Source organism: Cricetulus griseus, chromosome 3 (genome assembly GCF_003668045.3).
Source record: "Cricetulus griseus strain 17A/GY chromosome 3, alternate assembly CriGri-PICRH-1.0, whole genome shotgun sequence".
Taxonomy (NCBI): Eukaryota; Metazoa; Chordata; class Mammalia; order Rodentia; family Cricetidae; genus Cricetulus; species Cricetulus griseus.
Window position 1 is genome coordinate 240,965,311 of NC_048596.1, and position 26,077 is coordinate 240,991,387.

Here is a 26,077-nt window from a genome sequence, read left to right on the forward strand (position 1 = left end):
GGTTCTGGGTGTACTTTCATGCATATGCATAAACTTGCTTGTATGTATGCATTCTCTCTCTCTCTCTCTCTCTCTCACACACACACACACACACACACACACACACACACACACACACACACACACACGTACACATACAAATAAAAATAAAATGTTAAAAATCTTTCTTTTCACACGAAGAGGGTTAAGTAGAAATTTATAAATATTCTGATACACATTAAGAATAATTTTGCCACTAAATGGATTGCTAAAAACATCTTTGCTTTTTAGAGAACTTTTGAATTGTAGATAAAGATAATTATAGGCTTACAGTGCTTGGTTCTTTTGCAGTATGAGAAGCTGAGGCATTGTTAGGACAGCTGATACAAGTTATCTCACTAATTGGTGGTGGAATCAGGAGGCATACTTTGATAACTTTAGCTCAGAATATTCTTTCTCTCCCTGTCTGTATCTCTCACACATATATACACATATAATTTCAAATCACACACACCCACTATATGTAAAGTACACTTAATTTAACCAGCTAATCAGTAGAATTTCCCACCATCTTGACCTAAGTGATGAAGGTATACGACATCTGAGGCAGCCTGGGAGTTTTCCCTTGTTCCCTCCCTAGGCACTACCCTTCCCACATCACTTTAACTTGTATCACCATGAATTAGTTTCATATGTCCTAGTATTTTATACAGGTGATCATAATGTTCTATATCCACCTTTCCTGTATTTGTTCATGCTTCTATAAGTAGACATAATTTGTTCTTCTTATTGTTGTGTGCTAGTTTGCTGTACAAGTATAGCATTCACACTCAACCATTTTTCTCTTGGTGGCCATGTGAGGTGGTTCCAGGATAGAGGGTACTATCAGTGTCTAGCCCAGGTTTAACCTCCATAGGCTACCACAATAGGGCAAACCAGTTCCTCCAGTCAGATTGAAGACACCTGGCCCACAGACAACCTTGCCTTATGTGTGTAGCTCTTATGTAGGGGTCTTACAAGACAAGCTTTCTCTGAAAAGGGCCATATAGTAAATAGTTTTGATTTTGTTAGCCATGTGATCTTCATGACAAATGTGGGCTCTGCCACTGGGGTGCATAAGCACTACCAACAATATCTATGTGTACTCCAACACATGATCAATTGGAGAAACAGGAGGTGGTGAGATTTGATAAGCAAGTTACAGTATCAGAAAACTTCCTTTCTCATGCATGTTGGAGAATCATTGTGTACCTGTTCCTTACTGTGGGACCCTAGCCCTCCCTTTCCTAGCTCTTCTTTCAAGTTTATGATGTAGGTTTGATTTGTCACACACTCTGCCATGATGTGCTACCCACCACCATCCTAAAGCAATGAAACTAAGTTATCATGGATTGGAACCCCTGAAACTGAACAACAGCCTTCTAACTTTACATGGACCTTATCTTGGTCATTCTGTTGTAGTGATGGAAAGATGGCTACATACCACTTGAGCAAGCACCATTTTTGTTCTTAGTTTATAGATGTCCAAAGTGAGTTTGGAGATACTGAACACCATGCACACTGGTGGCAAGTATGCAGTGCCCCTCTGGCACATCCATGAGTGAACCTCAGAATATTTCAGTACCTCCTGAAATTATATCTGGAAATTTATATGTAGTGGGGAATATGTAATTTTATGTAGAGCAGATCTATAGCTTTAGGGAGCATTTCAAATATGTTTTTATCCCCAGATCAGGAAGAACTAATGTCTAGAGGGAGAGATGAGAAATGGAAAAAGCCAAATGTCTGCTGCCATATGTGTAGATGAGGCACTGCTTTGTTTCTAACCAGTAAAAGCAATTCACCTAAATTCTGCATTCAAATAAAAATTTCAGAAAGAGATATTCTTCCTTAGAAAATATGGTGTTTTTTTTTTAATCTGAAAGGCATCTCCCTTTTTCTATGATCCTTGTCTACAAGGTGTGGTCTAAGCAGTGTCAACATGATGCTGAAATGTTGGTACCACTGCTGTTTCTGAGGGTCAATAATCCCACATGAATAGAAATATCTGTAGCTCTAAATTTGTATCTTTATAAAAATGCTGATGGCTCCTACCCTGTATCTGCAAAGTCCTTCCTGCTTCAAAAAAGAACAGCAAGACAGTGAACACGTAATTGTTAGCTGTATTTCATGTTCACAATTCCTTTGAGAAAGGTCCTAATTAGTCTAAGCAGTGTTTAATGTAAATCAAGTTTCACTTTCAAAATTTCAATGGCCCCATTCTGACAGAATGTAGATTTTTTAATGCTATACATAAAACATGGGTGCTAGTAAAACACTGTAATGACAGGCAGGGAAGAGCAGAAATCAATACACGGAAAGTTACTGAAATTAGGTAGGCATGACCTCCTGAAGCAGCCTTGGAAAATAAACCTGAACATCCAGACTTTTTAGGTAGTGGCTGAGGGCTAGGACTTCTGCCTTTGCACTCACCACTGTGCCCTCCATCCAAGCTTCTGCAAGTGATTTCTCTGACTTAACAGGAGGAACATGCTGAAGGACCTCTCTGCATGAGAAGCATGGTGCTAGACAACCCTGGGGACACTGCTGAGATTCTCAATGCCCTGATTTATTTTACAGTGTAATTCAATTCTGGAAAATAGAGTGTGCCTTTATATTTTTTCAATCCTCTTATACACAAAATCACAAAGGCAGATGCCTCCTATTAGTGTTTGATAACATGTGGTTAGCATGGTCACAAAGAAAAAAGGAAGAGAAAAGGACTTAGAGACTTAGTATAAACTGTGATTAATTTTTATTAAGAGGATACTTGTATAAATCATGAGCTGACAATTTTTTCAAAGTTCTTTTTTTTTCTTTGAGGTGGGTAGTTCTAGGCTATGCAGAATGCAGAATTGTATATGAGATATTTGAGTGTCTAAAGCGATGTATGATAAATGAAGTAGCATGCTACTTATGCGCTTATCATGCTCCCTGACTAGCAACAGGTTCAGCAAAGGGCACAGCCAGTAAATGAAATTTTCCACTAGGACAATATATCATCACACCAAATGTATGCGCTGGAAACTTACAAGCTTGCTCAAGATGCGGACAAGGTGTGAAATGGTAAAAAATGAAAAGCAGCACATCACACAGCAAATTTCAAATTCAAGTGAATATTGGTTGAGGCTGATGCCTTAGCTGTTTCAAACCACAAAAGTGAGGGAGAAGATTCAAACACTAACTGAAGGTAGGAATAAGTTTCTGTTATTACCAATGCCACAGAAGCAAAGTAAAGGGCATAGAAGTGTATGGGGCTGCTGTGATATTAATTGAAAAAGAAGCTTCAGTTATATTTTCTGAGGAATCTTCATTATATTTAACCTTGAACAAGTCTCTCAATACTCCTACACTTTAATTTTGCTGGTTGCTAAATGCAAGGCCGGAAAATAATCTCTGAAGTGTCCTTTTTAGGAAGAGAATTTTGTGGTTCTGATTTTTATTTTGAAATCACCAAAAGAAATGGTTGGAGTAGAGGGTTTTCACTGCATATTATATTAACAGTTTCTCAGGAGTATGTTACAATTGCAGTTTGCTACTTAACCCAACAATAAAAGCATCTACTCAAAGGCTATGCCAGAAAATGCAAATGTGCTTGGTTAGTATTTTCTTTCAATAATTATCACCTTGTAACTTATTCTTGTCAACTTTGATTTCCTTCAAAGCCACTGAAAAATGATCCTGTCAAAGAAGTGTCTGTATAATCCAGGAGGTGCAAGTTAAGTCTCCCCTGCCACATGTTCACATTGTGAGACACCAAGGTCCTCTGTTGATAGGCACCATGCATCCCATTTCCCTTTGCTAGCTACTTCTGGTGACAGTGTGAAGTGACAGCTGCAAGGGTGAATCACCTGCAGGTAGTGTCAATAGGTATAAATTACAATAGACCTGGTGACAGCTATTCTAAAGAAGGGCTTCCTGTATGTTAAAAAACTCAGTACAGACAATGCCCAGGAAATAAAGGAATAAATGCAATCTGATGTAGACCATGTCTTTTCAACACCAAGGACCTTAGAGGAGAAACAGGCCGAGACTCGGTGACATGGAAGGAAAGAGGCAGTGTGTTGGACAGTGTGGGTAGGTCCACCACCACAGCTGGCCAGATTGTGACCCTGAATGACTGAAATGGAGATGGTAACAACTGTCTCAGCAAGTCACCATGTGGATGAATGGAAACTAGCTGGAGTATCCCAAGCTTGCTGCTTGACATCGGGAAGTCATTCTCCTTATGATGTGCCCCGATCGTGCTGTGACACTGCTTTTGTTTCTCTTCCCTTTTCCAGAAATGAATGCCTGTGAATCTATGCCAGTTAAGATGTGCTTCTCAAAAGAACCAGGAGAGTGAAAAGCATAATTATAATAAGGAAAGGAAAAGGAAAGAAAAAGATGAGATGATACTAATTGGGATAGGAAAAGTAGCTGGTCCTAAACTGTAAAGGATGATTTGCATTGCCATCCTGGTGGTACAGACTTTAGCTAAATAACCTAGCAGTTTGGGATGTGCAAAGTATTGGAAATGCATGAACTAAAAGTAGGAAGGCAAAACAAACAGGCTTCTGAACACAGTGAGAAAGCTAAACCTGAAAAGAATTATTAACTTAGGTCTGGCAACAAAGTTATTTTGTTAGATGGTGCCCTGATCTGGAGCGTTTTTTACTCCTAGAAAGATGTTACATGTCATGGAAACAGACAGAAACAATGGCATTAACGATGCATGGAAAATTCAGTGTTCTGGCAAGAAGAGTGACATTAGCAGAAAGCAAATTTTTTTGAGAAGTCTCCATTAAATAGTAATTTTACTCATGTAAAGAACAGATAGGAAGCATGATTAGAACAAAAGAAGATTTGACATCGAGAGGGGGTGGGTTGCTAAGAAGCAGGATGGCCAGAGACACCAAGGAAGGCAGCACACCTGGTAGATTCTCCTCTCCTCCCTAGAGATGAGCACATGCCTACATTTTGTCTTCATCTGAAAAAGAATTCACCGTATCCTGATGGAAACTAATCTTCACAGCAAAATTCATAGTGGCTAAGGCTCAAGAGTACCTCAGGCCCCAGTCCTGTGTGGTATCAGCGGGTGCCATCCACAGTACATTCTCTCATAGCATCCCAACATGCAGGGTTGAAAGCACCCATGCACTTATTAGAGAATAGGGAATATTTTCATTCAGGTTCACAATCTAACTCTAATTATAATAATTTCTGAGAGTACCATCTTATTCAATATTTGACTGAACCAGTTCATCATTAAAACAGAAACACACATTTTCCCCCAATAGAAAATTTACAACAGCCTAGGCTTATTGCCCACAGGATGAAGCTCATATGGTACTGTGTGCTAAGCTTACACTTATGGTGGCGTTTCCACACAATTTATGCTAAAACAAACGGGACAGGAGGTCCACATATCTATGGGTAGCAGAACATTAAAGATTCAGCAATGCTTTTCTCTGTGCTGAATACCATTTAATGAAACATCTCAGAGGAAATAACCACATGCTCTGATTTCACAACTGGGAGCCTGGAAAACACGAGTGGGGGACAATTGAGCAGATGGATTGATATAATTAAAGTCATAAGGTTTTATGTTTTTTTAAAGACTCTGCTGTGCAGGAAAATGAGTCACAAGGAGGTACAGCAGTGTAACCATGCGGTGGGGGTGACACTCCTAAGCTTACATTCCTCACAGAGCGCTGGCTGCCAGCAGGAGTGGTATGAGCATGTGGAGATGTCCCAAGACCAAGGTCTCACTTGCAGTGTTCTATACCTTAGGCCCTGTGAACAGAATGGCTCCTCTGTGTAATAAGAGGAAAAGGCATGCTCCTCTGCAAACCCTTCCTTCCCATTGCAGATAACAAGAATATAGCAATGCAAGAAGCTTCACACTTATTCGTGTCTATAAGTTACAAATTATTAACAACTTAAGTGACTTGAAAGGCAGCTAATTTGGTCAAATAACGAATTTCTGGATTCAGGGTGAATACCACATTATTGAAACACTTGAAAAAATAATAAGATTCTTTTCGAAATAACCTCTTTTTATGTTCTCCCACTATAGCATGAATTTTCTATTGCTTATGTTGGAGTATTGCAATATTGAGAATGTGGGTCAAATAGCCTTATAACTGGTATTCTGAGGACAGCATTGAAGTCACTAGCTAGTAAAACATCCAAGGTATGATGAATTAGCTGATGATTTGTACACATTTTGTAAGAAAAAATCTTAAATATTCAAGCTACAGTATTATCTATGAGAAACTAAAATATTGTTAATGATAAGCTTAAAGGACAAGAAAAGTAGTTCCAGGAAGAATAGAAATATTATAGGCAGAGTCAAGAAATTTTGTGGATGTACTTGAGAGAGCACAAAACTTCATTTCATGGGCAAATCCCAAGTTTAATGCCATGGAAATTGATCCCACACCAGCAAGTTCTTTGCCTTTAGCATGTGCATTATTTCAAAGCAATGACATGAGCCATAACTACTTCTGATCTTAGCATGTCATGGAAACATGAAACAATTGCTACAGCAATAATATCTGCTCAAATCCCAGGTACCAAGAAGCTAGAGAGATTCTAACAACTTCAGCTCCTGTTCATTCTATCCTCTTCATGTCACTCTAGTGGCATAATACTACTAAGATTCTTTCTCTAAATATCGGGAACCTACTCTATCTGAAGGGACTGACATGATTCTTATAAGATGGAACTTTTTTAAAATTAAAAAAATTCTCAATTAGGTGTCCACAAGCCACATTCTTTCTAGAGGGAGTCTCCTTTGTTCTCCAGCTCACAAATGCAGTGGTTATCATTCTAGTTGACCTTGGCTATTCATCAAGAGTCAGCAGTTTATTCTGACCTACAAGAGGAACAGGCAAACAGCATTGATTATGTTCTTTCCTTTTTTATTACTGAAATCTTTGTAGCCTATTTGCCTGGTGTTTGTTTGTGTTTGGAAAGATGAACAATGAATAAGCATCTAGGTAATATCTGAAAAACATGTCAACAATGGTATATAGTCAGATTGTAATCATAAAATAATAATTTTACCTGCTTCTAACATTTTAAACTACTGATGTGTTTCAGGAATATATTTATGGAAGCTTTTATCACCATAATGAGAAAATCCAGTGATTATTATATACTTTGACTTTTCTACCCTAAACGCAGAGAAGAATCATAGACACCATTTTATATTCACTTGTTAAAAATAAATTGTACTTGTTTCAACATGGTTGATAATAATTTACAGCATAATCAATAGAAGTGTCATTCAACACCAATGGGTTGCAACCCACACGGTTGAGAACCATTACTCCAGGCCTTTCCTTACGTGCAATGATCCTCTGCATCTGAGAGATGGGATTGAGTCAGGGTTTCACAGCATAGTTTTAAGGATTAATTCTGGAAGGAGATACCTGAGTTCAACCACATTCTTTTCTTAAGATTTATTTATTTATTTATTTATTTATTTATTTATTTATTTATTATGTATACAGTGTCCTGTCTGCATGTATCCCTGCACGCCAGAAGAGGGCACCAGGTCTCATTATAGATTGTTGTGAGCCTTCATGTGGTTGTTGTCTGGACCCCTGAAAGAACAGCTGATGCTCTTAACCTCTGAGCCATCTCTGCAGCCCAATAATTTAATTTTTTCAAGACAAGGTTTCTCTTGGTAGCTCTGGCCATCCTGAAACCTACTCTGTAGAACAGACTGGCCTCAGACTCACAGAGATACACCTGTCTCTGCCTCCCAAGTGCTATGATTAAAGGTGGGTGCCACTACCACCTGGCTCACCCACATTCTTTTGGCCAGAGATGTGTCACACAGTCCTACTTACCTACAAGACATATCAAAAGAGACTCTGTATCCAGATGAAAAAGAGAATAGGAATTTGGTTGTTCACAGAAAAACTTCTACATCACCCAATCATTTTCAGTCAAAATCCATCTTGTTTAAAATGGTCCAACTATATAAATTTCAGAGTTGAGATGATTAAATATGATGTTATAAAGCATTAAGTACCTGGTATTTAATAAATGGTCAAAATGTGTATTCTTGGAATTTTATTTAATTTCTGAAGTCAAGTCCAGAAACTATGAAGTATGCAAAAATGTTTCAGTCAAGCTAACGATATTAAGATGCTTTGATTTTTTTTTGCTTACCACCATTTCTAGTCAGAAAAAATCTTTCATTCTGTGATTGTAAATCCAATCAGGCCTTCTTCTGCATTCTCTGTTTTTGCCCTCTAAGCTCAGTGCACTTTGCATTTTGGACAGGGTAGGTTTAGTTTCAGGGCTGTCCTGTTCCTCACATTCAGAATTGTCCCTGAGTCTCTACACTGTAGATGGCAGTAGCATTGCCTCCTCCACAAGGAAAAACAAAAAATGTTTCCAGACATTGCCAACTATTCCCTGAGAGTTGGGGGATGAATCATTGGCAGTTGAGAATTGCTGTGCTATATATTATTTTTCTGTATTGGAGATTGAAGTGAGGGCCTTGTGCATGCCAGGCAATCTCTCTACCACTTAGCTACATTCTCCAATCCTCTTTCTCCTCCTAGCATTTCTGTATCCTATTAACACAGACCTATTTTAGGTGGTGGTTGTGGTGTAACAAATTTTGTCAGCTTGGAGTTCATCTGGACACGTACAAACCACATTAAATATACTAGTAAATAATGACCCATGCTCCCCCTTTGCTTATTATGTATTTCAAGAAAGGTAAAAGCTATTTGAGTCAGTTCTGATGCTTCTGTGGGAGCCCTTGTGCTGCTCTCACTTTCCTTGCTGGGGGAAAGAAAAACACCACAGTCAGAGAGACTGGAGGCTGCTCTCGCCAATCACTCAGCTCCACAGGCCTTGCTGGAACCTGTTACTATCTCTAAATACCAGAGTTGTGCCATCCAGTCATGCTGCCTTGAGTTTTATACAAAGCTTGTGGGAATCATTTCATTTTCCCTCAGTGTGAGAACTAAGTAGGATGGATTTTGTATATGTTCAGCAGATGTAAACTAGATTTGAGGTAATATAAGTCTGCATTAAAAGTATCAGTACTTCCATTAGAAACCCACATTGTCTTATAGTGTTCAAGACCACACACATTGTTCAGGGGCAAAGATGGTAGGATAAATGGAAAAGCACCTGTTATAAAATCCCTATTGAACACACACATTTTTTGTGTGAACAACATCTTTTGTGTAAATAACATTTATGTAATTACCAAGGAAACTTTAATCAGTAGTAGTTCTTAATATGTGAGTTTAAACACTGAGCACGTCAATCAGTTGACACCAGAGCCACTGTAGTGAATACCTTATTATTGAAGATATTAGGCAGTCAGGCTTCAGAGTGAGAAGAGATGGAGAAGGCATTGTTCTTTCTAAACTAATCCCTCACCTAGTTAACCAATTCTTGGCTTAAGTCTTCACTTTCTAGGCTTCTGGAAAGATTATTGAGAAATGGCACATCTAAGAGAGCAAGGTCATTGGAATCATTGCAGAGAAGTGGCTTGGGCTGAGAAGAGTCAGTGCAATTTGCTTAGCAGTTGATACCAAGGGAAGAAGTCTTTGGAAATTTAAGGAAATATTAGGACTGAAACTTGTTCAGTTTTCTCTGTGGATGACCTTTTGGACAAGGTTTTGCCAGCTCTTCAAGACTGCCTCCTGAAGTACAGGTGGAAGATACACAAACAAAAGCCATCATATTTCTTTCTCTCTTTCTCTCTCAAGCTCTTTATGTATTCCCAAGTAAATGTCAAGAGGGCTGCTGTCTTCTGACTGAAGCTATCAATCTACCAGAAGCGGTATATCTCAAGAGATGCTCTCTTTACTAAACAGGAACCTGATTGCTGAAAAGGATCCCTGCATCCCATTCTACAACCACTGCTCACCACTCTGTGGTCCATGCAGTCACTGATGGATTAGTAGGGATGTTCTTGTGGTTGCAAAGAGATGGAGATCAGAAAGCTTTCAGTGTCTGAGTCTGGTCCCCAGGGTCTGTTTACTCCACTGATATGTTCCGTAGAGTCCACAAGGCACTCCCAGTACAGCTATTGTGGACCCATCCATGAGTCAGGGAGCAAGGGTCCCAGGCTCAGCAGCTATTAATTAAGGTAATTGTTCCCAGGACTGCAATTACAACCCAACAAGGTCCCACTTAGCATCTCTTCAGGAATCTCTTGTTTCTGTAATGCAGATGTCTCTAAAAGATTCATTTGCGGCCACTTACTGATTACATTTACTTCAGTATATTGTTTCAGATGGACAGGACGGGAAGCCGATACTGGATATTGACTTGGGCAGCATCCTGTGATTACATGGACTGCCCCAGCTATCATTAACCACCCTGTTTTATTTTTTGAGTGCCACAAACACTACTGGTGACAGACCCATGACCTTTTCCCTAGAAACGTTATGAACTGAATGCATGGCAGAAATGACTTGAGGGATGGATGTCAATTGGTTCTTTCAGTGCTCTGACAGCACCCGCAGAGACAGTCTCTGGCCGTGAGGTTGGAGGACATTTTAGTGGGAGAACTAATTGCCTTCCATTTGTACAGAATAAGTAATAATCTGAAAGATGGGAGCAAAGGTCCTTCTTTTTCTATAACATATTCTATCCAGCTCTCAGAAGTAAACTTAATGCTCTATTTTAAATTTAGAAAAACATTCACAATTTAAAGTCAAGACCATTAAGAAAAAAAAAAAATGGGTGGACTAGGCAAAGTGCTTTCTGAATAAACATAAAGACCGGAGTTCAGATCCACAGCACCCATGTAAAAGCTGACAGAGCAGTGTGCATCCGTGACACCAGTGCTGGGGTAGAGGAAAGACAGGCAGGTCTCAGGGACTTGTGTCCTGCTAAATTGAAATGACAAATTCCTGGTGAAGTGAGAAATGTTTTCTGAAATCCTGAGGAGAGATAAGGAAGGTCAGCAAAGAAGGAGAGGGAGGGGGAGGAGGCAAAAATAGCAAAAAGAATGCTGGAAAAAGCCAAAAGGAATTATTTTTTATTTACCCCAAATTACATACAATACATAAAAATATATGTATTTACATAACATACATAGTTTAAATGAACTTTAGCCACATGGGCTAACAATACTCTTTCCAAGAGTCATAGGTTAGCTAACAAAATACCTAATGCCAGGCATTAGAAACATCCTTTCAAGGGTGGAGGTAGTCCAAGAGACTCCCTAAACAATATAGACTAATGTCATTGGTCTTGGTTATCCACCAAAGGTGGAGAGTATGTGCCTACTGCTGATGATACCATACACTTCTGCCTCAGGATTTGGAGGACACGAGCTGGATCTGACATGAAAACCTCATCTCTAAGGATTAATTTTCATGGTTCTGGTAGGTGTCATGCAAGTTTCCAAGGGAGAGAAGCAACCAACACTTCTACCCAGTTGTGAAGCCTATGGGTCACAAAAGAAGACCAGCATGACAAGTAATCCCAAGGGTGCAATAGTGGCACTTATAACTTAGTGGTAACCAACAGCTGTCTAACTTGACTTAAGGTATACTCTACAGAAGAAACATTGTACCCAGGACTGGAAATCTAACCAATTACACGGGGCTAATGAGGTTGTGGATCTTAGAGGAGAACCTACTGCTGCTTTTCTAAATCAATGTAATTCTTAACTGACTTCTAAATATTTATTCTTATGTAGACAGTTAAGTGTAGCTCCCAACCTTCACCAAAACCAATGTTGTTTCTCTTTGCAACAGACAGAGACCAACACAGAAAACAACAACTTGGAAAGATCCAGAGAACAACTTATCTATCATGGGGTGCCCTGCCCCAGTGGATATATCTCTAGCATAATTCTTGTACCTAAAGTTTAGGGAATATTGATGAAGATAGGACATAAAGATTATAGAAGCCAGAGGCTCAGGAAAATGGATGAAAACTATGAAAATGCTTTAATACAAATATTTTTCCTTAAATTAAAAATAAAATGTAAAAATAATTGCTAAAAAGTGAGGTGGAGGGAGATAGAGGAAGATACCAATGTTGATTTATGGCCTCCAGATAAACTCCACACTGATACACGTACGCACGCATGCACACACAAACTCACACACATACTTGAAAATAGCTAATATATAGTATATTTTGAGTTTATGGCTTGAAAACATTGCTAAGTGCAACATGTAATTCCCTTACAGTCTGGATATATATATATATATATATATATATATATATATATATATATATAATGCCTATTTGTGTTTTTTTTAACCCATAGAAATAAATGCTGTGGGTCAAGTAACCTCAGATCATAAAAGCAGAGAAAAAAAAATGTGGTCTGTGTAAGGCAGGTGAATTTATTCCCATCTCTTCAACTCTGTCCCCTCCCCTCCCCCACTGTGCATAATGTCACAGAGCTGCAGTCTCAATACTGGCTGCATACTGACTGCCAGCAGGCTGTTTTTAATGGTACCAGAGTCAGGAGCTGTGCTGCACCCATCAAATCAGAGCTCTGTAACAGGGTGGGGAAGTCAACATGCTCCGGAAGCTTCCATGTGGTGACTCTGACTGAGCCCCACCACTGCAGGGAACAAACAGCCCCAACTTCAACTTATTATTTAGAAGATCTTGTAGTTTTCTTATTAAGGAGAAACAGAAAAATCAAAAGAAACAAATTTGACAAATGAAGTGCAGTTGACGATAATATTGGCAATAAAAGAGTCAGTCCAACCAGTCAGTCTGGAAGGAATTGTTTCCAATATTGAGTGGTTTTAAAAAATATAGTACAGGTGTCAATTTAGCCAACAGTCTTAGTTTGTAGATTTTTTTTTAAAAAGAAATTCTACCTATAGTCAGCTCTGTTTCATGGAGAAAGAGACAAAAAAAAGAAAGAGGTAGATAATAGATTTCAAACTTCTAAGGCAAATAATTTCATGGCTTATGCTTTGCCATGGTATTTAAATTATATCAGATATTTTAGGTATAGTAACTTAGAATTTAAAGACTTGAAAAAGCCATAAGCAGCTGTCAGTGTAGTGAGTGGAAAGAGGAAAGGAATTGATTACCCCTGGCTCCTCCTTAGGCCCCTCCTCCCCCACCAAACAGAAAGGGACAGGCTTGTCCTTTCCTTCCTAGAATACACTTCTCTGGTCACAGAAACAATTGCAATTATTTCACAAAATTGGAACACAAAGAGAGAAAAATGGACTTTTGAACAACAATCCATTTGTAGGAAGATACACATTTACCACTTTGCTAATACGTTCTAGGTTTGGATGAGGTGACAATCATACTTTTGAGACAAAAAAGAAAGTGGTTTAAAATAAAAACCTTTACGTTCAGTGCTCTTGCTTCTCTTGTGTGCATTTGAAGGTTTTCCTGGACATTACCTAAACAATGCAGAACTAAGGAGCAACTGCAGCATGCCTCTAAAATGTGCAGTTGGATTGTGTTTGTGAGCCTTTGATGTTCTTCTCTAATAACCTCAAGTAAAAGGCTGAATGCATTCAACAACAGTAGCTGAAAAAAGTGCAATGAGTCATATTATAGGAAAATGGAGAAAAGGATACAGGCCTCTCCACTGAGCACAATCCTATATTGTAGGCAATCTGTGATAACACCCTTTTCATTTCAGTTCAGTCCCATAAAATTACCACTAACATTACAACTCATGCAGAACACAGATAAATGTAAAAATGTCACAGAATTCTTCCAGATGGGACTTTTAGTTCCACTAGATCACCATCTACTTTTTACTTGTCTAATATTTCATTACAACCTTCCATAAGTTAATTTTCTTCCCACTGACCATGTAAATCACAAATCAATTTTCATTTAAAATGCCTGACTACAGATTGCTCCTGAAAGCTCCAAGCATATGCTTCAGTGAACTCTCCAATGTCCTTAATGTACATTAGAAAAATGTTGTTTTTCTAAAAAAAAAAAAAAAAAGAAAAAAAAGAAAAAAATCCCTAAAAAAGGAGAGAGAAATAATTCTACCTTAAAATCTGGTATGAGACCTGAGGCTTCCCATGTTCTCCTTAAAAGGCAGGTGTATCTTTAGGCATGAAATCACTTGTGACCAAACATTTACCAGGAAAATAGCAATGTTTTACATGAGCATAAAGTACAACCTATTTACCAAAGAAAACACCTGGCACACCCCACACATCTGTTATACATAGTCTAGTTTTAAAAGGATTAAAATATAGGTAAAAACTGAAATAACATCTTTTTTATAATTGACAGTTGTGTGAATCCTGTAAATATAGAAGTGTTTCCTTGATAGCCACTTGAAATCCAGGTTTCTGAACTCAACTCAACTACAATTTTCAGAAATATTCAGGAACTAAAGATACCTTCAGCTTTTGTCAGGAAAATATGAAACATGTAAATTGGGGATGAATTGGGCAGTAATGAAGCTAATGAAGTTTCTGATAGGCCTTGAATTTTTGTCCTTAATTAAAGTATATAATTTGGTAGTATTCTGCATTGAGCATATATTTATGTCTGGTAATATTTTGGGTTCTTTTCCAGCATTGGTGGAATTCAAGGAGGTTTAAGACTTTGTACTTTAAATTTATAAGCAGTATTTATCTGAGAACATAATATTGAAATAGTCCAGATGAGAAATGGTTGTTTCATTTCTCAAATACAGTTGGCAAATGATTGTAACCAGAAAATTGTCTCAACATGGAACCCCATGCCAAGTTCACAGAGAAATTTGGGCTTGCAGAGTCAGGTTTCCTGAGTATGTCAGGGGCATGGAAAGGCAAGATAAGTCAGCTGTCTGTGGCTCTGAGGTGCTCACTTGGCTTCTGTATGGGAATCAAGTATGCTCAAGAACACTACCCACTCGCCTTCATTCCCAAAGAATTGTGAGTCATTTAGGAAAGTGTCTGGGCAGAAACACTGGCATTGTGGTAGCTACTTTTCTTCTTTTTCTTTCTCAAGTAAAGAAGTGTAATGATCTTCTCACTTTGAGCTGCAAATAGTCTCAGAGCAAGGTTTTGTGGGTTGGAAAAGCATTACCTACGAAACACACAACTTTCCTCCTGGAAGTTGGCCAAATATTAATGTAATTTTATGATCCACCAATTAATCTCCCAGAAAAGATGCAATAGCATTTTATGAGCACCAATGACTTTATGATCTTGAGGGGCCTCTGCACACCAGCTCACTACTTTTGAGGTGACATAGCTACTTTACCTTCTACTCTGTTATCTGCCATAGCATGGGCAGGTAGCAGAAACTAACAAAAGAAGGTAGGTCTGTTGTTTGTGTGTGAATGGTTTCAGGCTGATTACTTTGTATTGGGTAATCAATGAGAGGCTCATTCCTGGGAGAGGCTAGTTCTAACTCTCTGGGCAGTCATTAGTTGCCTGCCTGCAGTTCACTGTCTAGGGTGGGACCCCCAAGATTTTCGCCTCCATGTTAGCATGTCTATTGATATTGTCATTGTTCTGGTCTTCATTATGCAGCCCTTTATATGAGATACTCTTTCACACCAAACTTCCTGGTATTTAGATATCTGTACAAACTCAAACAATAATAATTAAAGAAAAAGAGGTATCACTTTGATAATAAGGGGGGCAACCTGAAAGGAATTGGATGAAGGGGATTTGGGAGGAGCTGGAGTGAGAAAAGGGGAAGAAGAAAGTGATGTAATTATGTTTTAATTAAAATGTTTAAGAATAATAAAAATATTTAGCTTCATACACAAAAGAAAAAACCAAGGTAACTTACTGGTGAAGTGCAATCTACTAATTGCACATTACATTTTTTCTTAAACAATACCAATTCATTGCATGTGAAAATTACTAAAAATACACTGTAAATACCTAGATATATATTACACAATCCTGGATGAAATGCTAATGTGGAGAATAAATACAATTTTCTTATTACTTGAAGCCCCTGTGAAAAAATTTAGGTCAGAGTAAAATAACAAGTATAACACAGAATTTACTAGCATAGTTAATTGACCAGAAAGTACTGCCCTATAGACTGAAGCATGGTTGTGGTAGAAACATTCTAGGTAGTCAAAAGAGGTAATGAAGCAAAGGTTGTAGGTATATAAATATTTTTTACTTCCTGTGATAATTAGTTTTAATTGTCAACTTGACACAGTCTAGAATAACATGGGAAGGGAGTCTCAGTGAGGAACTGTATGGATTGTGTTGGCCTGTGAGCATGTCTATGAGGGATTTTCTTTTTTTCTTTTTCTTTTCTTTTCTTTTTTTTTTTTTTTCGAGACACGGTTTGTCTGCGGCTTTGGAGGCTGTGCTGGAACTAGCTCTTGTAGACCAGGCTGGTCTTCAACTCACAGAGATCCGCCTGCCTCTGCCTCCCGAGTACTGGGATTAAAGGCGTGCGCCACCAACACCCGGCCAGATTTTCTTAATGGAGGTGGAATGATCCACTCTGAATGTGGGCAACACTATTTCATGGGCTGGGCCCTGGGCTGAGAGCAAGGGAGAGAGCCAGTTGAGTGTGGGCAAGCATGCATTCATCCTCTCTTTGTTCTTGGCTGTGATGTCTCTAGCTGCTGTAAGTTCCTGCTGCCTTGATACCCTACAATGATGGAATTGTGAATTATAAGTTAAAATAAATACTGTCTACACAAGTTGTTTTTGTGAAGATATTTTGTTATAGCAACTGGAGAAGAAACAAAAGCACAATTCTTAGGAATCAGAAAACAAAGTAGATATTTTTCAAAATGCAACTGTGGTTTTGAGGTTGGAAACTAATGACTGTGAAAAATAAGAGAACAACTGCAACCTACTGAGCAAGACATTTTGTAAAAATCTTCAAGCAAATGTCTCTTTTATTGGTATGTACTTTTTGTCTGGTGATTTATAAATATATTGAAAGTCAATAGAGAAATAGAACTAGCATAGCAATTATTTCTTTCAAGAAAAAAATTTCTAGTGTTAGCTTATATGTCTCATGTTCTTGTATAGACCTAAGACCTAAAAATAAAAGTCCAACAAGCAATTAATAAATACTTTAATGCCAATATTTGACATTGGAGGGACATGGAGTATAAAGTTACTTCCCAAGACTAAATTCTCTTGGGGTTACTTTAAAATCTGTAGTAATGTAGTATGAAGTTCTGTCAGCAGGAATCTCTAGGAAATTATTCTCTCCAAATGAATCTCATCCACACTAAATGACAACTTTATATCCATGAGGATGACTATTACCAACAAATCAATCAATCAACCAACCAAACCTACTAACCCACTAAACAAACAATAGAACCCAAGACAAAAATCCAGAAAACAATAATATGTTATACCGACTATTAATGTTGCTATTAGGTAAGTTTGGATGGTAACATGAATAGAGAAAAGGATACTTAGGAAGTACATAAAGACTTATTTTGGGGTATGAATGTGTAGGTATTTATAGAAGTAGTTGGTTTTTGAATCCATGTGCTTAGAATGACCTACATCATTGAATGTAGACACCATTGAATTGTTTAAGAGCTCAGATAGAAGAAAGAGGCAGAGAAAAGATGAATTATACTCCCATATTTCCCAAGCTGGGACATGTTTGATCTCCTGCCCTTGGGCAGCAGACCCCTAAGTGCCATGGTCTGTAAAATGCCTTGCTCACTCTGCCAATTCTCAGGCCTTCAAGTGGGCTGTGATTTGTACTATTGCAGCTTCCCTCCTTAGGCTGAGTCACAGTATTTAGTTTCCTAGGTGACAGAGAGACCATCATGAACGTTTCTGGTCTCTGTCAACTCGTACATTTCTCTAGAAAACACTTAGAAATACATTGTTCTATCATAGACAACTGTTTCTACTGTAAAATTATGAATTAAAACATATCAAATTAATATAGAGGTATAAAGGCAGCACTCATACATTAGAATAAAGACTAGCAAGCCTGGTGCCTGACATCCTGAATCCATGAGAGTAGGCATGGGCCAGGCTTAGTTCTCTTAACACCAGTACTTGTACACCAACTCAGAGGTTTGTGGTCTTGTTCTCAAGACAGTAAAGACCCTTGAGTTGATGCCCATGTAAAAATCCAGAATGCTCAAAGTGCTGTCCCAATAGTGAAATGATACCACTATTCCTTGTCCCAGGGAATTGACAAAGACATGTATCTCTATCAAAAGCTCTGCTTAAGGAAAACATACCAAAGGGAAATTGGAACCCAGATTGAAATACTGCATGGTAGAGATAAGTCTAAGCAGATAGGTTATTCATTGAAATCTGTTGGGCATTCCACAGAAATAAATCTTATTATTAGCAAACTCACACAACCCCAAAGGTTGAAAGTTTGCATAGAAAAAACAACTTTTCCTTAAAGTGAGCTCAAAATTGAAAATTACTTACCCCCAAAGAATTTAATCCACTCTGACAATTAGAAGGATAGTATTTCAGTAAACTCTCAGATACTTAAGCTATAGGACAGTCAGAAGCAGGACAAAAGAAATCAGCATATTTTAAATGATTAAAGAGAACTAAGAAAAAGTGAAAGAAGGTCCAAGTAAAACTTCTAAAAATTAGAAGTATATTCCTTAAAATAAGAAAGTTAAAGCTAAATAAGCAGCAAACATAGCTGCAGAAAGAATAAGTAAACTGGTTGTAGACCTAAGGAAATCACAAAATGGGCAGCATGTCACAAAGAATGGGGAGTGAGGGCAGTTAGAAGATGTAAAAACAGGATCCACTGTATACATAATAAGAGAATTGCAAATGCCAAACAGGAGAAATTGAAGTAAATCCACCTAAATGGCTTTCGCAGTAAAATTGGAGAACCTCTAAGATGAAGAGAATATTTTAAAATTAAAAACAATCAAAGTTGCATTTTATCTATGAAGGAATGACAAATTAACATGATGCTTATTATCAACAAAATATTGAGGCTGGATGATAATTTTCTTATTTTATAAAAGTAATAATCTGGGATTGTAAGTCCAGTTAAGCAACTAAAAAGAAAAGTAAGCCAGGTAGTGGTGGTTCATGCCTTTAATCCAGGCATTTGGGAGGCAGAGGCAGATGGATCTTTGAGCTTGAGGCCACCACTATCCACAGAGCAAGTTCCAGAATGGCCAGGGCTACACAGAGAAATGCTATCTTGGAAAAACAAAAGAAAAAAAAAAAAGGGAAATGAAAAATTTGTCATTGACGATTGAGAAGGAAGGAATTCACTACACACAGAATAAAGACTTTTGCATGTATGACTAAGGTTGAGGAAGCTTCTGTGTATAATAATATTCAAAATAACTGACATAGACTTAAGAAGGGAAGACAGTGATGCTTATCATTTGGGAGGAAAGACTTCTTTGGAAGCCTAAGAGCAGTCATAACTGAGAAACTAAAAACAAACTTTTATACCAGTAGATGAGAACAAAGAAAACACAAGAATGCAATTAGAATGCATGAAAAGAGAAAAAGGATAGGAAAAATATGGTCAAAAGATGACCCTATAGAATACGATGATTGAAATGAATAAAAAGACACCTTTCTCTATCTGTATCAACACAGATAAATCTCAAACACGAACAATGAGCAAAAAAAGGCAACATACAAAAGGACATTTACTATACAGTGACATTAGGTAAACCTTCAGCACATCGAGAAAATGAAAATTCTGTATTTCATGTATGCGTATCATGGTATTATCAGCACAGGAGGGATGGGGCTTACTTTTAGGAGGCAAAAGATATGGGGCTGACTCTAGGTAGAGGTGGAAGAGGCTTTAGCAACATTCTCAAAAATCTCTAATTTCTTAGGATAAAATTTGTATGCAGGATGAGTAAGAATAGCTGTAATGACATATGTCACATAGAAAAACACAAAACCTGTTGCCTTGTACAATAACCTGAGGATCCATAAGCAAATGAAGCTAATGTTGACATCTATTAGTTATCACTTTTATGTACAGAATATATAACATATATAAATATACACATACACTTATGCATATTTTTCTGTATTTAAAAAAGAATAATTCTCTAAATTTTTCAGAATTTCATTTAGAGTCTAAGAAGATAGATCACTTTAGAGTGTGATAAATGAAAGTTTCTTTGCATACTTTGCTTCTCTTCACTACATACCCAAAGCCCAGCATTCCCAAACCACAGAGGGAGCCTGTGACATACGCTGTCTAATGGCTTTTGTGTACATGATCCTCTCTAAGTTTCTGCTTGAGTTTCCAAGACTGAAATGTATGTGCATTATTGTTTTTAGTCAGCACAGCTTATAACTAGTGCTGCATGTACTGAGTTGCACATGGCAGATCCTTCAGGCCATCATTGCCCAAGGCAAACAATGTGAGACACACATGTGATTTAGAACTCTGGAGTTCTTGCTTTAAAAGTGAAAAAATTAGCAAGGGAAATTAATTTAATAATGTATCATGTCTAGGTCTCTGCCCTTTTTGCCTGCTCTTGGGACTCTTTTCCTCTTATTGGGTTGCCTTGCTTACCCAGCCTTGGTATGTGGGTCTTTGCCTTGTTTGACCGTGTCTTGTTTTGTTCTGTTTGACTGTCGGCTCTTGGAGGCCTGTTCTTTTCTGAAGAGAAATGGAGGGGGGGTAGGTCTGCGGGGCGAGGGGAGGTAGCAGAAGGAGCTGGGAGAAACAGATGGAGGGGATACTGTTGTCAGGATGTATTGTATAAGAGAAGAATCTGTTTTCAACTTTAAAGGGTATTGTATCTAAATAAATCAACAAATCAAGAATAGATTTTCAGCTTCTTGGACTGATAAGCTTTTATCTGCGTGGGCTTCATTCATTGCATATTTTACCTTCCAATAGCCAACAATTGCCAAAACATCACATGTGGCTTGCTTATGTCTTTCAGTCATGAAAGTAGTCATCATCATTGTGCACTTAGGGCTTGTGTGAAGCATGTTTCATAGAGCATCCCATTTAGTGTTTAAAACCACCTTTAAAATAGCCTTGGAAAACCAGATGTGAGTGGTTGTCTGGAATTAAAGCTGGTCAGTAGGATTCACACATCACTGTATTACTTGCCCTCGATGTTTGCCTAAGGGCAGAGGATCTGTCCTAATTGATTCTCCCCTGACCATTTAGCTTTTATAGTAACTGGGTACCTCAAATCTTATTCTTACTAGGCACTTGGGTTTTCAGTTATGTATCTGGGCACAGAGACCTGGACAGGCACAGCCTCTTCTCTGCTGTTTCTTGTCAAGGAGCTGGGAAATGGGATCTAATATTTGCTCTGACTCCAAATCACTTTAAAATGAGACAAAATGCACTGCAGCAGCTACTTGGAAAAGAAAGGAAGAGACTGATGTCGTGGAGCTTGGTGCGCCATTGCTGTCTCAGAACCTTTGTCAGTCTTCATTCTTCAACTGTTTGACAAACTTCCAAATATGCCTGTGCTCCTGGAAACCTCCGAGGCTGGGAAAGTTGTGTACCTTTCATGGTTTCCTAATAAACTGGAAGTCAAGAAGAACACAAAATCAAAAGAAAAAACCTGCGGTGGCTGTTGCTGCTGGGGCTGCCTTCTGAATGTGGCTCCTACAATATCTCATCTGCGCTGACATCTTTCACTCTCAATTATTTGGCTGCTGTCAAAACAAATCAATCAAATTACAGCGCCGTGTCTTCATGTTACCATTCCATTGTAAGTTAGCGACATTAGCTTTGAAATATGTAGAAGTATAAATTTTATCTTTATTATTTATTTAATATAATTTTCTCCCATGTGAGTTATTTACCAAACACAGCAAACTCAAATTATCTTTTGTCAAATGCTGAGTACATATATATGCTCTGCTAAGAATTTCAAACATAACGGCACTCAGGGGAGCAGAGATGCATAAAGATGTGCTAATGGACCCAGAATATATGCTAATCTTACCCCAGTGATAAACAGCAAATATGTGGGATTTTTCTCCTTCCAAATTTTGGCTGAAATCTTATTGAACACAGTTGATAAATATGTTTTGGGAAAAGATAAAACTAAAACTCCTATTGCTCACATTACTTAATTTTACTATGTAAATCACCCTAAAAAGACATATTTCCTAAATTACGGTTTTTACAGAACATAGAAGGCTTCTGTACTTCTCTACAGACAACATCATTTCCACCAACTGACAAAACTATTGTCGGTATGACCTATAGGGACTTTAAAGAGAAGAAAGCTGGAAAAGGGTTCAAACATTTTCATTTTGAGATTTTAGAGCTACAACTGCATTTTTAAATAATAGATCTAAATCAATGGAGTTACTTTTCAGCAAAAGAGAAAACGCTGTCGAAGCTTTCATGTACAAGCTCTTAAAATAACTTTTTTATATTTGGGAACTTGGCATGTCCTTAGAAGATTAAAAAGCCAACTGGCAGATGGAGGGCTTCCCCCCGCCCCTTTTGCTTCATTCTGGCTGTATAAGGGGTAAGCAGTAAAGCTACAATATGAATGTGTCCATTATGCCCTGGAAAGAGAATCCACTGCTGACATAATTGCAAGAGCCCATAAGAGATCAGAGGAGAGTTAGCCAACCTGTTTGGGGGGAGGGGCCTCCTGGGTCTCCCTAGCCATGGATTGTGGCTTTCCTTTTCAATCTCTTTTTGCCCCCAAACCTCTTCTTCTCTGGCTTCAGTCACATCAGGTTTCTGAAACAGGATCTCCAGCACAGATCCCATTCTGCATTCCAGATCCAAGAAGTCCAACTAGCCTAGGTGTCTTCATTTATATAGTTAGTTTCTTGTTGCTGAACTAATCAAGGAATCTGGTCTCCCTTCCCTTTCTTCTTACCAGTCTACAACAAACACTTTCCAAACCCATAGCCTCAAGGCTTCTAAAGCAGCCCTCTGCTCTCTGTTGCTGCCACCAATCCTCTCTCCCTGGGTTGCTGCAATGGGATCTTGATTAGACTGGCACCTACCACAGTACCTGGCAAATAGCAGATGATAAGCAAATGGTTGTGAAAAAGATCCATCAGTGTTTGGGCAGTTTGTGGGAGGAAATGGACTTTAGCTTTTCCATCGAGGAAGCTGAGATATCATAGTGTGTCTTCTCACTAGGAATACATCCTATAGGAATCATATGCATAAGACATGAGTTTCTTGGGGAAACAATGCTAAACTGCAGGGAGAAAGGAACTGGGAGACATCTTCTATTTCTGTATTTTTCAATACCTCTCCATTCTCCATACCTCACTCTTCTCCCAGATCCAGAAATCCTCATTTGAGGAAAGGCAAGCTGGTAATCCCAGCTGTCTTTCGTCTTTCATAACAGTGTAAGACTAAGAAGAATTTTAAACAAAGTCTGGTCTTTTTCCTGGCAGGCATTTGTGCCATTCTACCAGCAGCCATCTTGGAAAGGAGTTTCTCTCTCTTGCCAGCTCTGATGGCTTGCTTGGAATCTAATCCAGTTTGCACATCCTAGTGTAGACAGATTGTGAGATGCTGTGGAAATTCCTGATGGATTTACAGCCTTATTCTGTGCAAACTGGGGATCACATTACTTTCCTGCCTTTTGCTTTGAAAGTAAATGCTTTGGCTCTGCTTTGACATTTATGTGGCAGCTGGAAACCATTATCCTTTGACAATGCTTTATTCCATTGACAGTATCTCTTAAACACGCAGTATACTAGTCAAACTCCTCATTCATGTGCTCCTAGTTTAATCCATGCCCCAGTGCCTCAGCAATGCCTGCTTCAAGGATAATGTACTGCAGAACAGGCTCTCTAGGTATTTTAAATAAAATGTTTGAAGCCTCTGAGATACAGAGGTATGAAAACTGCCAAAGTAAGACACACTGTAACTACCTTTCACAACTTCTTCATGGTGGATTTGGAATTATTGTATGATGTGTCATGTGGGGCTCTTCTGAATCACAGCAAATATATATTTATGCACTAGGCATTTTTAATATTGTGCTTGGTAACAACAAGCCACATATCACTAAAAACCAAAAGCCAGAATCTGTCTCATCTCTGCTCTCCTGTTCCTGGTATCACTGGTGGAGGGCAGCTTTCTGAGTGCGCTTATCAGCAGGACAGCACAAAGGGAACTCCCAGGAACAAGCAGTTGAGAGAGAGTAACTCCTTGTCTTTAAGATGAACATGGGTATATTCAGTGCATGTGCCTACTATCTCCATCCACACTCCAACAATGACAGCTTTAACCAATATGACCAGTCCCCTTATTGACATTGTGACTGACCTGAAATCCTGCTCATACAGAATGAATGCACATGTTTTTTATGTTTGTATTGTTTTGCATTGAGAATTAATGCAGTTTGAGTTAAGAGATGGCTTTTGATAAACAAGATAGAAGTTAACATATCTAACCTTGGTGATGTTGGTAATAATATTTTGGGCATGATCTCTCACCTTAATCAATACAAGCTATCCTTATTTTAAGATAATAATCATTAATGTAGACATTTTGAACTATTCAGATAGCAAGAAGATGAAATTCAATAATTTATAATTTCCTACTCTGTAGACTCTATTTGTAAGAGTTTTGTATATAAGTGGCCCTTTATATCTACATATTGTATAACCTCAGGTTCAACCAACCATGGGCGAAAAAAAAAGAACATGTTTGCACATATACAGTACTTTTGGTCATTGCTGCCTAAACAATATAGTACACAAACACTTTATATATAGGTATTATAAGTCACCTGGAGATGGCTTTAAATTGCAAGAGAAATTTTGTTGTTGTTGTTTTTATTTTACTTTATTTTTTGAGACAGGATTTCTTTGTGTAACAGCTCTGGCTGTCATGGAATCACTCTGTAGACCAGGCTGGCCTCAAGCTCACAGAGATCCATCAGTCTCTGCCTCCTTTATGCTGGGATTAAAGGCATGGGATACCACTGAGCAGCATGCCTATGAACTTGTAAATACTGCATCAGTTTATGAATGGTACTTGATGATCTATAGATGCTCCTTAGGGGAGTCTTCTTTGAAGTCCTACAAATAGTGCCCCACAGACTCTGAGAGGGAACTGTATTTCGGTGTTTGTCTTTTCCTCTTTGTGCTGTATATGTATTGAGTTTCTTTTACAGAATAGGGATAAAATTGTATGCATTTCAAACTTCCATTATTTTAGTGCTATCTGCTGCATCCACTAAATGTAACCAACAATAACATTTTTTTTAAAAAAAATTGTCTTTTTATGGCTAAAATCAAAAACACCAATGACAGTTTTATGCTGGAGAGGATGTGGAGAAAGGGGAACACTTCTCCACTGCTGGTGGGAGTGCCAACTTGTACAGCCACTTTGGAAATCAGTATGGCGACTCCTCAAGAAAATGGGAATCAGTCTACCACAAGATCCAGCAATTCCACTCCTAGGCATATACCCAAAAGAAGCACATTCATACAACAAGACATCTGTTCAACGATGTTCATAGCAGCACTATTTGTAATAGCCAGAAACTGGAAGCAGCCTAGATGCCCCTCAACCGAAGAATGGATATAGAAAATGTGGTACATTTACACAATGGAGTACTACTCAGCAGAAAAAAACAATGGCATCTTGAAATTTGCAGGAAAATGGATGGAACTAGAAGAAACCATTCTGAGCGAGGTAACCCAGTTGCAAAAAGAAAAACATGATATGTACTCACACATAGGTGGATTTTAAACATAGAGTAAGGGATTACCAGCCTCCAATACACACTGCCAGAAAAACTAGTAAACAAGGAGGACCCTAAAAGAGACAAACTTTGTCCCCTGGAGAAGGGGAAAGGGTCAAGATCCCCTGAGCAAATTGAGAGCATGGGAAGAGGGTGGAGGGAGCTATGAGAATGAGAAGGGAAGAAGAGGAGGGATACAGAGGTCTTGAGGGAGAAGAAAGGTTGAGTTAGGTATAGATTAGAAGAAAGGATATGTGATAGTAGGGTTTTAGTTGGGGGGTAGTAGGGGTGGAGGAGAGGGAGACGGGAACTGGGATTGTCATGTAATTCAATCGTGTTTGTAACTCAAATAAAAAAAAGAAAAAAATTGTCTTTTTAAACTATTTTTATTTTATGTACATTGATGTTTTGCCTGCATGTATGTCTGTGTGAGGGTTCAGAGCCCATGAAACCAGAGTTACAGACAGTTGTGAGCTGCCATGTGGGTGCTGGGAA

The 26,077-nt window shown here is 38.4% G+C and overlaps 1 protein-coding gene across 1 annotated transcript in view; it reads right to left on the bottom strand.

Moving 5' to 3' along the window:
• Nucleotides 1-26,077, bottom strand: part of Pou6f2 (POU class 6 homeobox 2) — a 492,516-nt gene that overhangs the window by 225,608 nt on the left and 240,831 nt on the right. The window lies entirely within an intron of this gene.